The sequence below is a fragment of the Oncorhynchus gorbuscha genome, linkage group LG06 (genome assembly GCF_021184085.1).
Source record: "Oncorhynchus gorbuscha isolate QuinsamMale2020 ecotype Even-year linkage group LG06, OgorEven_v1.0, whole genome shotgun sequence".
In the NCBI taxonomy this organism is placed as follows: Eukaryota; Metazoa; Chordata; class Actinopteri; order Salmoniformes; family Salmonidae; genus Oncorhynchus; species Oncorhynchus gorbuscha.
The window spans coordinates 36,218,986-36,232,828 of NC_060178.1; positions in this window are offsets into that span (position 1 = coordinate 36,218,986).

Here is a 13,843-nt window from a genome sequence, read left to right on the forward strand (position 1 = left end):
ACACTGCCCTACCCTGTGTTCTGACCTCTTTCTCCCCTCTCTCTCCAGATGAAATCTCGCGTCTTGTGACGGCCGGCCGCCCAACAACCTGCCCGCTTGACCCTATCCCCTCCCCTCTTCTCCAGACCATTTCCGGAGACCTTCTCCCTTACCTCACCTCGCTCATCAACTCATCCCTGACCGCTGGCTACGTCCCTTCCGTCTTCAAGAGAGCGAGAGTTGCACCCCTTCTGAAAAAACCTACACTCGATCCCTCCGATGTCAACAATTACAGACCAGTATCCCTTCTTTCTTTTCTCTCCAAAACTCTTGAACGTGCCGTGCTTGGCCAGCTCTCCCGCTATCTCTCTCTGAATGACCTTCTTGATCCAAATCAGTCAGGTTTCAAGACTAGTCATTCAACTGAGACTGCTCTCCTCTGTATCACGGAGGCGCTCCGCACTGCTAAAGCTAACTCTCTCTCCTCTGCTCTCATCCTTCTAGATCTATCGGCTGCCTTCGATACTGTGAACCATCAGATCCTCCTCTCCACCCTCTCCGAGTTGGGCATCTCCGGCGCGGCCCACGCTTGATTGCGTCCTACCTGACAGGTCGCTCCTACCAGGTGGCGTGGCGAGAATCTGTCTCCTCACCACGCGCTCTCACCACTGGTGTCCCCCAGGGCTCTGTTCTAGGCCCTCTCCTATTCTCGCTATACACCAAGTCACTTGGCTCTGTCATAACCTCACATGGTCTCTCCTATCATTGCTATGCAGACGACACACAACTAATCTTCTCCTTTCCCCCTTCTGATGACCAGGTGGTGAATCGCATCTCTGCATGTCTGGCAGACATATCAGTGTGGATGACGGATCACCACCTCAAGCTGAATCTCGGCAAGACGGAGCTGCTCTTCCTCCCGGGGAAGGACTGCCCGTTTCATGATCTCGCCATCACGGTTGACAACTCCATTGTGTCCTCCTCCCAGAGCGCTAAGAACCTTGGTGTGATCCTGGACAACACCCTGTCGTTCTCAACCAACATCAAGGCGGTGGCCCGTTCCTGTAGGTTCATGCTCTACAACATCCGCAGAGTACGACCCTGCCTCACACAGGAAGCGGCGCAGGTCCTAATCCAGGCACTTGTCATCTCCCGTCTGGATTACTGCAACTCGCTGTTGGCTGGGCTCCCTGCCTGTGCCATTAAACCCCTTCAACTCATCCAGAACGCCGCAGCCCGTCTGGTGTTCAACCTTCCCAAGTTCTCTCACGTCACCCCGCTCCTCCGTTCTCTCCACTGGCTTCCAGTTGAAGCTCGCATCCGCTACAAGACCATGGTGCTTGCCTACGGAGCTGTGAGGGGAACGGCACCTCAGTACCTCCAGGCTCTGATCAGGCCCTACACCCAAACAAGGGCACTGCGTTCATCCACCTCTGGCCTGCTCGCCTCCCTACCACTGAGGAAGTACAGCTCCCGCTCAGCCCAGTCAAAACTGTTCGCTGCTCTGGCCCCCCAATGGTGGAACAAACTCCCTCACGACGCCAGGACAGCGGAGTCAATCACCACCTTCCGGAGACACCTGAAACCCAACCTCTTTAAGGAATACCTAGGATAGGATAAGTATTCCCTCTCACCCCCCCCCTTTAAGATTTAGATGCACTATTGTAAAGTGACTGTTCCACTGGATGTCATAAGGTGAATGCACCAATTTGTAAGTCGCTCTGGATAAGAGCGTCTGCTAAATGACTTAAATGTAAATGTAAATGTATTCATCAATATTATTCTCGTAAGCTACCCGGATCATATCCCAGTACGTATCCACATAGAACTTGCTTTCCAGAATTACACTACCTTTCTAAAAGTTTGGGGTTATTTGTTTTTTAAAGAAAAGCTCATTTTTTGGCCATTAAAATAACATCAAATTAATCCGAAATACAGTGTAGACATTGTAAATGTTGTAAATTACTAATATAGCTGGAAATGGCTGATTTTTTATGGAATATCTACAAAAGCGAACAGAGGCCCATTATCAGCAACCATCACTCCTGTGTTCCAATTGCACATTGTGTTAGCTAATTCATGTGTGTCATTTTAAAAGGCTAATTGATTATTAGAAAACCCTTTTGCAATTATGTTAGCACAGCTGAAATCTATTGTGCTGATTAAAGTAGCAATAAAACTAACCTTCTTTAGAGTAGTTGAGTATCTGGAGCATCAGCATTTGTGGGTTCGATTATAGGCTCAAAACGTCCAGAAACAAAGCACTTTCATCTGAAACTCGTTAGTCTATTCTTGTTGGGCTATTGGAAGGCTATTCCATGTGAAAAATTGCCAAGAAACTGAAGAACTTGTACAACGCTGTGTACTACTCCGTTCACAGAAAAGTGCAATCTGTCTCTAACCAGAATAGAAAGAGGAGTGGGAGGCCGTGGTGCACAACTGAGCAAGAGGACAAGTACATTAGAGTGTCTAGTTTAAGAAACAGACGCCTCACAAGTCCTCAACTGGCAGCTTCATTAAATAGTACCTTCAAAGCAATTCTGTGCTTCCAACTTTGTGGTAATAGTTTGGGGAAGGCCCTTTCCAGCCTCAACGTCAACAGTGAAGAGGTGACTCCGGGATGCTGGCTTTCTAGGCAGCGTTGCAAAGAAAAAGCCATATCTCAGACTGGCCAATAAAAATAAAATATTAAGATGGGCAAAAGAACACAGACAAAAGGACAGAGGACCTCTGCCTCGAAAGCCAGCATCCCGGAGTCACCTCTTCACTGTTGACATTGAGACTGGTGTTTGCGGGTACAGTTTAATGAAGCTGCCAGTTGAGGACTTGTGAGGCGTCTGTTTCAATCTAGACACTCTAATGTACTTGTCATCTTGCACCGGGGCCTCCCACTCCTCATTATATTGTGGTTAGCGCCAGTTTGCGCTGTTGCACAGCATTGTATGAGATCTTCAGTTTATTGGCAATTTCTCGTATGGAATAGCCTTACTTTCTCAGCACAAGAATAGACTGACGAGTTTCAGAACAAAGTTGTGTGTCTGGCCATTTTGAGCCTATAATCGAACCCACAAATGCTGATGCTCCAGATACTCAACTAGTCTAAAGAAGGCCAGTTTTATTGCTTCTTTAATGAGCACAAGTTTTCAGCTGTGCTAACATAATTGCAAAAGGGTTTTCTAATGATCAATTAGCCTTTTACAATGATAAACTTGGATTAGCTAACAACGTGCCACTGGAACACAGGTGTGCTAGTTGTATACATATGTAGATATTCCATTAAAAAACAGCAGTTTCCAGCTACAATAGTAATTTACAACATTAACAATGTCTACAATGCATTTCTGTTCAATTTGATGATAAGTTAATGGACAAAAATGTGCTATTCTTTCAAAAACAAGGACATTTCTAAGTGGCCCCAAACTTTAGAACGGTAGTGTATGTATGTAAATACACTGCTCAAAAATATAAAGGGAACACTTACATTTACATTTACATTTAAGTCATTTAGCAGACGCTCTTATCCAGAGCGACTTACAAATTGGTGCATTCACCTTATGACATCCAGTGGGACAGTCACTTAACAATAGTGCATCTAAAACTTAAGGGGGGGGGTGAGAGGGATTACTTATCCTATCCTAGGTATTCCTTAAAGAGGTGGGGTTTCAGGTGTCTCCGGAAGGTGGTGATTGACTCCGCTGTCCTGGCGTCGTGAGGGAGTTTGTTCCACCATTGGGGGCCAGGGCAGCGAACAGTTTTGACTGGGCTGAGCGGGAGCTGTACTTCCTCAGTGGTAGGGAGGCGAGCAGGCCAGAGGTGGATGAACGCAGTGCCCTTGTTTGGGTGTAGGGCCTGATCAGAGCCTGGAGGTACTGAGGTGCCGTTCCCCTCACAGCTCCGTAGGCAAGCACCATGGTCTTGTAGCAGATGCGAGCTTCAACTGGAAGCCAGTGGAGAGAACGGAGGAGCGGGGTGACGTGAGAGAACTTGGGAAGGTTGAACACCAGACGGGCTGCGGCGTTCTGGATGAGTTGAAGGGGTTTAATGGCACAGGCAGGGAGCCCAGCCAACAGCGAGTTGCAGTAATCCAGACGGGAGATGACAAGTGCCTGGATTAGGACCTGCGCCGCTTCCTGTGTGAGGCAGGGTCGTACTCTGCGGATGTTGTAGAGCATGAACCTACAGGAACGGGCCACCGACTTGAGACTTCCGGCGCCGACTGAGATGGCCGCCTCGCTTCGCGTTCCTAGGAAACTATGCAGTTTTTTGTTTTTTTACGTGTTATTTCTTACATTAGTACCCCAGGTCATCTTAGGTTTCATTACATACAGTCGAGAAGAACTACTGAATATAAGATCAGCGTCAACTCACCATCAGTACGACCAAGAATATGTTTTCCGCGACGCGGATCCTGTGTTCTGCCTTACAAACAGGACAACGGAATGGATCGCATGCAGCGACCCAAGGAAACGACTCCGAAAAAGAGGGAAACGCGGCGGTGTTCTGGTCAGACTCCGAAAAAGGGCACATCGCGCACCACTTCCCAGTATTCTTCTTGCCAATGTCCAGTCTCTCGACAACAAGGTTGATGAAATCCGAGCAAGGGTGGCATTCCAGAGGGACATCAGAGACTGCAACGTTCTCTGCTTTACGGAGACATGGCTTACTGGGAAAACGCTATCCAGGGCGGTACAGCCAACGGGTTTCTCCACGCATCGCGCCGACAGAAACAAACATCTATCTGGTAAGAAGAGTGGAGGGGGCGTATGCCTCATGACTAACGGGACATGGTGTGATGAAGGAAACATACAGGAACTCAAATCCTTCTGTTCACCTGATTTAGAATTCCTCACAATCAAATGTAGACCGCATTATCTTCCAAGAGAATTCTCTTCGATTATAATCACAGCCGTATATATCCCCCAAGCAGACACATCGATGGCTCTGAACGAACTTTATTTAACTCTTTGCAAACTGGAAAACATTTATCCGGAGGCTGCATTCATTGTAGCTGGGGATTTTAACAAAGCCAATCTGAAAACAAGACTCCCTAAATTTTATCAGCATATCGATTGCGCAACCAGGGGTGGTAAAACCTTGGATCATTGTTACTCTAACTTCCGCGACGCATATAAGGCCCTGCCCCGCCCCCCTTTCGGGAAAGCTGACCATGACTCCATTTTGCTGATCCCTGCCTACAGGCAGAAATTAAAACAAGAGGCTCCCACGCTGAGGTCTGTCCAACGCTGGTCAGACCAAGCTGACTCTACACTCCAAGACTGCTTCCATCACGTGGACTGGGACATGTTTCGTATTGCGTCAGATGGGAATATTGACGAATACGCTGATTCGGTGTGCGAGTTCATTAGAACGTGCGTCGAAGATGTCGTTCCCATAGCAACGATAAAAACATTCCCTAACCAGAAACCGTGGATTGATGGCAGCATTCGCGTGAAACTGAAAGCGCGAACCACTGCTTTTAATCAGGGCAAGGTGTCTGGCAACATGACTGAATACAAACAGTGCAGCTATTCCCTCCGTAAGGCTATCAAACAAGCTAAGCGTCAGTACAGAGACAAAGTGGAATCTCAATTCAATGGCTCCGACACAAGAGGCATGTGGCAGGGTCTACAGTCAATCACGGACTACAAGATGAAATCCAGCCCAGTCACGGACCAGGATGTCTTGCTCCCAGGCAGACTAAATAACTTTTTGCCCGCTTTGAGGACAATACAGTGCCACTGACACGGCCTGCAACGGAAACATGCGGTCTCTCCTTCACTGCAGCCGAGGTGAGTAAGACATTTAAACGTGTTAACCCTCGCAAGGCTGCAGGCCCAGACGGCATCCCCAGCCGCGCCCTCAGAGCATGCGCAGACCAGCTGGCCGGTGTGTTTACGGACATATTCAATCAATCCCTATACCAGTCTGCTGTTCCCACATGCTTCAAGAGGGCCACCATTGTTCCTGTTCCCAAGAAAGCTAAGGTAACTGAGCTAAACGACTACCGCCCCGTAGCACTCACTTCCGTCATCATGAAGTGCTTTGAGAGACTAGTCAAGGACCATATCACCTCCACCCTACCTGACACCCTAGACCCACTCCAATTTGCTTACCGCCCAAATAGGTCCACAGACGATGCAATCTCAACCACACTGCACACTGCCCTAACCCACCTGGACAAGAGGAATACCTATGTGAGAATGCTGTTCATCGACTACAGCTCGGCATTCAACACCATAGTACCCTCCAAGCTCGTCATCAAGCTCGAGACCCTGGGTCTCGACCCCGCCCTGTGCAACTGGGTACTGGACTTCCTGACGGGCCGCCCCAGGTGGTGAGGGTAGGCAACAACATCTCCTCCCCGCTGATCCTCAACACGGGGGCCCCACAAGGGTGCGTTCTGAGCCCTCTCCTGTACTCCCTGTTCACCCACGACTGCGTGGCCACGCACGCCTCCAACTCAATCATCAAGTTTGCGGACGACACAACAGTGGTAGGCTTGATTACCAACAACGACGAGACGGCCTACAGGGAGGAGGTGAGGGCCCTTGGAGTGTGGTGTCAGGAAAATAACCTCACACTCAACGTCAACAAAACTAAGGAGATGATTGTGGACTTCAGGAAACAGCAGAGGGAACACCCCCTATCCACATCGATGGAACAGTAGTGGAGAGGGTAGCTAGTTTTAAGTTCCTCGGCATACACATCACAGACAAACTGAATTGGTCCACTCACACTGACAGCGTCGTGAAGAAGGCGCAGCAGCGCCTATTCAACCTCAGGAGGCTGAAGAAATTCGGCTTGTCACCAAAAGCACTCACAAACTTCTACAGATGCACAATCGAGAGCATCCTGGCGGGCTGTATCACCGCCTGGTACGGCAACTGCTCCGCCCTCAACCGTAAGGCTCTCCAGAGGGTAGTGAGGACTGCACAACGCATCACCGGGGGCAAACTACCTGCCCTCCAGGACACCTACACCACCCGTTGTTACAGGAAGGCCATAAAGATCATCAAGGACATCAACCACCCGAACCACTGCCTGTTCACCCCGCTATCATCCAGAAGGCGAGGTCAGTACAGGTGCATCAAAGCTGGGACCGAGAGACTGAAAAACAGCTTCTATCTCAAGGCCATCAGACTGTTAAACAGCCACCACTAACATTGAGTGGCTGCTGCCAACACACTGACATTGACACTGACCCAACTCCAGCCATTTTAATAATGGGAATTGATGGGAAATTATGTAAATATATCACTAGCCACTTTAAACAATGCTACCTTATATAATGTTACTTACCCTACATTATTCATCTCATATGCATATGTATATACTGTACTCTACAACATCGACTGCATCCTTATGTAACACATGTATCACTAGCCACTTTAACTATGCCACTTTGTTTACTTTGTCTACACACTCATCTCATATGTATATACTGTACTCGATACCATCTACTGTATGCTGCTCTGTACCATCACTCATTCATATATCCTTATGTACATGTTCCTTATCCCCTTACACTGTGTATAAGACAGTAGTTTTGGAATTGTTAGTTAGATTACTTGTTGGTTATCACTGCATTGTCGGAACTAGAAGCACAAGCATTTCGCTACACTCGCATTAACATCTGCTAACCATGTGTATGTGACAAATAAAATTTGATTTGATTTTGATTTGATTTGATGTTGGTTGAGAACGACAGGGTGTTGTCCAGGATCACGCCAAGGTTCTTGGCGCTCTGGGAGGAGGACACAATGGAGTTGTCAACCGTGATGGCGAGATCATGGAACGGGCAGTCCTTCCCCGGGAGGAAGAGCAGCTCCGTCTTGCCGAGGTTCAGCTTGAGGTGGTGATCCGTCATCCACACTGATATGTCTGCCAGACATGCAGAGATGCGATTCGCCACCTGGTCATCAGAAGGGGGAAAGGAGAAGATTAATTGTGTGTCGTCAACCATTTTGAAAAGAAGGTCGACGACATCCGATCCTCGTTTGCTAAGTCAAACGACACTGCTGGTTCTGCTCACACTGCCCTACCCTGTGCTCTGACCTCTTTCTCCCATCTCTCTCCAGATGAAATCTCGCGTCTTGTGACGGCCGGCCGCCCAACAACCTGCCCGCTCGACCCTATCCCCTCCTCTCTTCTCCAGACCATTTCCGGAGACCTTCTCCCTTACCTCACCTCGCTCATCAACTTATCCCTGACCGCTGGCTACGTCCCTTCCGTCTTCAAGAGAGCGAGAGTTGCACCCCTTCTGAAAAAACCTACACTCGATCCCTCCGATGTTAACAACTACAGACCAGTATCCCTTCTTTCTTTTCTCTCCAAAACTCTTGAACGTGCCGTCCTTGGTCAGCTCTCCCGCTATCTCTCTCAGAATGACCTTCTTGATCCAAATCAGTCAGGTTTCAAGACTAGTCATTCAACTGAGACTGCTCTTCTCTGTATCACGGAGGCGCTCCGCACCGCTAAAGCTAACTCTCTCTCCTCTGCTCTCATCCTTCTAGACCTATCGGCTGCCTTCGATACTGTGAACCATCAGATCCTCCTCTCCACCCTCTCCGAGTTGGGCATCTCTGGCGCGGCCCACGCTTGGATTGCGTCCTACCTGACAGGTCGCTCCTACCAGGTGGCGTGGCGAGAATCTGTCTCCTCACCACGCGCTCTCACCACTGGTGTCCCCCAGGGCTCTGTTCTAGGCCCTCTCCTATTCTCGCTATACACCAAGTCACTTGGCTCTGTCATAACCTCACATGGTCTCTCCTATCATTGCTATGCAGACGACACACAATTAATCTTCTCCTTTCCCCCTTCTGATGACCAGGTGGCGAATCGCATCTCTGCATGTCTGGCAGACATATCAGTGTGGATGACGGATCACCACCTCAAGCTGAACTTCGGCAAGACGGAGCTGCTCTTCCTCCCGGGAAGGACTGCCCGTTCCATGATCTCGCCATCACGGTTGACAACTCCATTGTGTCCTCCTCCCAGAGCGCTAAGAACCTTGGTGTGATCCTGGACAACACCCTGTCGTTCTCAACTAACATCAAGGCGGTGGCCCGTTCCTGTAGGTTCATGCTCTACAACATCCGCAGAGTACGACCCTGCCTCACACAGGAAGCGGCGCAGGTCCTAATCCAGGCACTTGTCATCTCCCGTCTGGATTACTGCAACTCGCTGTTGGCTGGGCTCCCTGCCTGTGCCATTAAACCCCTACAACTCATCCAGAACGCCGCAGCCCGTCTAGTGTTCAACCTTCCCAAGTTCTCTCTCACGTCACCCCGCTCCTCCGCTCTCTCCACTGGCTTCCAGTTGAAGCTCGCATACGCTACAAGACCATGGTGCTTGCCTACGGAGCTGTGAGGGGAACGGCACCTCAGTACCTCCAGGCTCTGATCAGGCCCTACACCCAAATAAGGGCACTGCGTTCATCCACCTCTGGCCTGCTCGTCTCCCTACCACTGAGGAAGTACAGTTCCCGCTCAGCCCAGTCAAAACTGTTCGCTGCTCTGGCTCCCCAATGGTGGAACAAACTCCCTCACGACGCCAGGACAGCGGAGTCAATCACCACCTTCCGGAGACACCTGAAACCCCACCTCTTTAAGGAATACTTAGGATAGGATAAAGTAATCCTTCTCACCCCCCCCCCTTAAAATATTTAGATGCACTATTGTAAAGTGGCTGTTCCACTGGATGTCATAAGGTGAATGCACCAATTTGTAAGTCGCTCTGGATAAGAGCGTCTGCTAAATGACTTAAATGTAAATGTAATGTAAATGTCTGCATAGCAATGATAAGAGAGACCATGTGAGGTTATGACAGAGCCAAGTGACTTGGTGTATAGCGAGAATAGGAGAGGGCCAAGAACAGAGCCCTGGGGGACACCAGTGGTGAGAGCGCGTGGTGAGGAGACAGATTCTCGCCACGCCACCTGGTAGGAGCGACCTGTCAGGTAGGACGCAATCCAAGCGTGGGCCGCGCCGGAGATGCCCAACTCGGAGAGGGTGGAGAGGAGGATCTGATGGTTCACAGTATCGAAGGCAGCCGATAGATCTAGAAGGATGAGAGCAGAGGAGAGAGAGTTAGCTATAGCAGTGCAGAGCGCCTCCGTGATACAGAGGAGAGCAGTCTCAGTTGAATGACTAGTCTTGAAACAACACAATGTAACTCCAAGTCAATCACACTTCTGTGAAATCAAACTGTCCACTTAGGAAGCAACACTGATTGACATTACATTTCACATGCTGTTGTGCAAATGGAATAGACAACAGGTGGAAATTCTAGGCAATTAGCAAGACACCCCCAATAAAGGAGTGGTTCTGCAGGTGGTGACCACAGACTTTTCAGTTCCTATGCTTCCTGGCTGATTTTTTGGTTACTTTTAAATGCTGGCGGTGCTTTCACTCTAATGGTAGCATGACACGGAGTCTACAATCCACACAAGTGGCTCAGGTAGTGCAGCTCATCCAGGATGACACATCAATGCGAGCTGTGGCAAGAAGGTTTGCTGTGTCTGTCAGCGTAGTGTCCAGAGCATGGAGGTGCGACCAGGAGACAGGCCAGTACATCAGGAGACGTGGAAGAGGCCGTAGGAGGGCAACAACCCAGCAGCAGGACCGCTACCTCCGCCTTTGTGCAAGGAGGAGCAAGAGGAGCACTGCCAGAGCCCTACAAAATGACCTCCAGCAGGCCACAAATGTGCATGTGTCTGCTCAAACGGTCAGAAACAGACTCCACGAGGGTGGTATGAGGGCCCGACGTACACAGGTGGGGGTTGTGCTTTCAGTCCAACACCGTGCAGGACGTTTGGCATTTGCCAGAGAACACCAAGATTGGCCAATTCGCCACTGGCGCCCTGTGCTCTTCACAGATGAAAGCAGCTTCACACTGAGCATATGTGACAGACGTGACAGAGTCTGGAGACGCCGTGGAGAACGTTCTGCTGCCTGCAACATCCTCCAGCATGACCGGTTTGGCGGTGGGTCAGTCATGGTGTGGGGTGTCATTTCTTTGGGGGGCCGCACAGCCCTCCATGTGCTCGCCAGAAGTAGCCTGACTGCCATTAGGTACCGAGATGAGATCCTCAGACCCCTTGTGAGACCATATGCTGGTGCGGTTGGCCCTGGGTTCCTCCTAATACAAAACAATGCTAGACCTCACGTGGCTGGAGTGTGTCAGCAGTTCCTGCAAGAGGAAGGCATTGATGCTATGGACTGGCCCGCCCGTTCCCCAGACCTGAATCCAATTGAGCACATCTGGGACATCATGTCTCGCTCCATCCATCAACGCCACGTTGCACACAGACTATCCAGGAGTTGGCGGATGCTTTAGTCCAGGTTTGGGAGGAGATCACTCAGGAGACCATCCGCCACCTCATCAGGAGCATGCCCAGGCGTTGTGGGGAGGTCATACAGGCACGTGGAGGCCACACACACTACTGAGCCTCATTTTGACTTGTTTTAAGAACATTACATCAAAGTTGGATCTGCCTGTAGTGTGGTTTTCCACTTTAAATTGGAGTGTGACTCCAAATACAGACCTCCATGGGTTGATAAATTTGATTTCCATTGATAATTTGTGTGATTTTGTTGTCAGCACATTCAACTATGTAAAGAAAAAAGTATTTAATAAGAATATTTCATTAATTCAGATCTAGGATGTGTTATTTTAGTGTTCCCTTAATTTTTTGGAGCAGAGTATATATTTTTATATATATATACAGTTGAAGTCGGAAGTTTACATACACCTTAGCCAACTACATTTAAACTCAGTTTTTCACAATTCCTGACATTTAATCTTTGTAAAAATTCCCTGTCTTATGGCAGTTAGGATAACCTCTTAACTTTAAGAATGTGAAATGTTAGATTAATAGTAGAGAGAATGATTTATTTCAGCTATTATATCTTTCATCACATTCCCAGTGGGTCAGAAGTTTACATACACTCAATTAGTAATTGGTAGCATTGCCTTTCAATTGTTTAACTTGGGTCAAACATTTTGGGAAGCCTTCCACAAGCTTCGCACAATAAGTTGGATGAATTTTGGCCCATTCCTCCTGACAGAGCTTGTTTAACTGAGTCAGGTTTGTAAGCCTCCTTGCTCACACACACTTTTTCAGTTCTGCCCACAAATTTTCTATAGGATTGAGGTCAGGGCTTTGTGATGGCCACTCCAATACCTTGACTTTGTTGACCTTAAGACATTTTGCCACAAATGTGGATGTATGCTTGGGGGTCATTGTCCATATAGAGGACTCATTTGTGACCAAGCTTTAACTTCCTGACTGATGTCTTGAGATGTTGCTTCAATATATCCACATAATCTTCCTCCCTCACAAAGCACCCCCACACCATGATGCTACCACCCCTGTGCTTCACGGATGGGATGGTGTTCTTCACAAGCAAGCCTCCCCCTTTTTCCTCCAAACATAACGATGGTCATTATGGCCAAACAGCTCTATTTTTTGTTTCATCAGACCAGAGGACATTTCCCGAAAAAGCACAATCTTTGTCCCCATGTGCAGTTGCAAACCGTAGTCTGGCTTTTTTTTATGGCGGTTTTGGAGCTGTGGCTTCTTCCTTGCTGAGCGGCCTTTCAAGTTATGTCGATATAGGACTCGTTTTACTGTGGATATAGATACTTATGTACCTGTTTCCTCCATCTTCACAAGGTCATTTGCTGTTGTTCTGGGATTGATTTGCACTTTTCGCACCAAAGTACGTTCATCTGTAGGAGACGGAACGCGTCTCCTTCCTGAGCGGTATGACGGCTGTGTAGTCCCATGGTGTTTGTACTTGCATGCTATTATTTGTACAGATAAACGTGGTACCTTCAGGTGTTTGGAAATTGCTCCCAAGGATGAACCAGACTTGTCGAGGTCTACAATTCTTTTCCTGCGGTCTTGGCTGATTTCTTTTGATTTTCCCATGATGTCAAGCAAAGAGGCACTGTGTTTGAAGGTTGATATACATCCACAGGTATACCTCCAATTGACTCAAATTATGTCAATCAGGCTATCAGAAGCTTCTAAAGCAATTACATAATTTTCTGGAATTTTCCAAGCTGTTTAAAGGCACAGTCAACTTAGTGTATGTAAACTTATAACCCACTGGAATTGTGATACAGTGAATTATAAGTTAAATAATCTGTCTGTAAACAGTTGTTGGTAAAATTACTTGTGTCATGCACAAAGTAGTTGTCCTAACCGACTTGCCAAAACTATAGTTTTGTTAACAAGAAATTTGTGGAGTGGTTGAAAAACGAGTTTTAATGATTCCAACATAAGTGTATGTAAACTTCCGACTTCAACTGTATATATATATATACAGTGGGGCAAAAAAGTATTTAGTCAGCCACCAATTGTGCAAGTTCTCCCACTTAAAAGGATGAGAGAGGCCTGTAATTTTCATCATAGGTACACTTCAACTATGACAGACAAAATGAGAAAAAAAATCCAGAAAATCACATTGTAGGATTTTTAATGAATGTATTTGCAAATTAGGGTGGGAAAAAGTATTTAGCAATATATATATATATGTGTGCATACATTCTGCGTATGGGTGGTCCTTCTGTAGCTCAGTTGGTAGAGCATGGCGCTTGTAATGCCAGGGTAGTGGGTTCGATTCCCGGGACCACCCATACGCAGAATGTATGCACACATGACTGTAAGTCGCTTTGGATAAAAGCGTCTGCTAAATGGCATATATTATTATTATTATATATATATATATATATATGCATTATAAGGTTTAATATTGTTCCACAGTTCCTTTCTAGTCTCTACTTCTTATAAGAAACTGTCAGAGATGTGTGAGTTATCGCAGCCAAAACAAGGTGTCTGTGTGAAAGCACCTCAAGG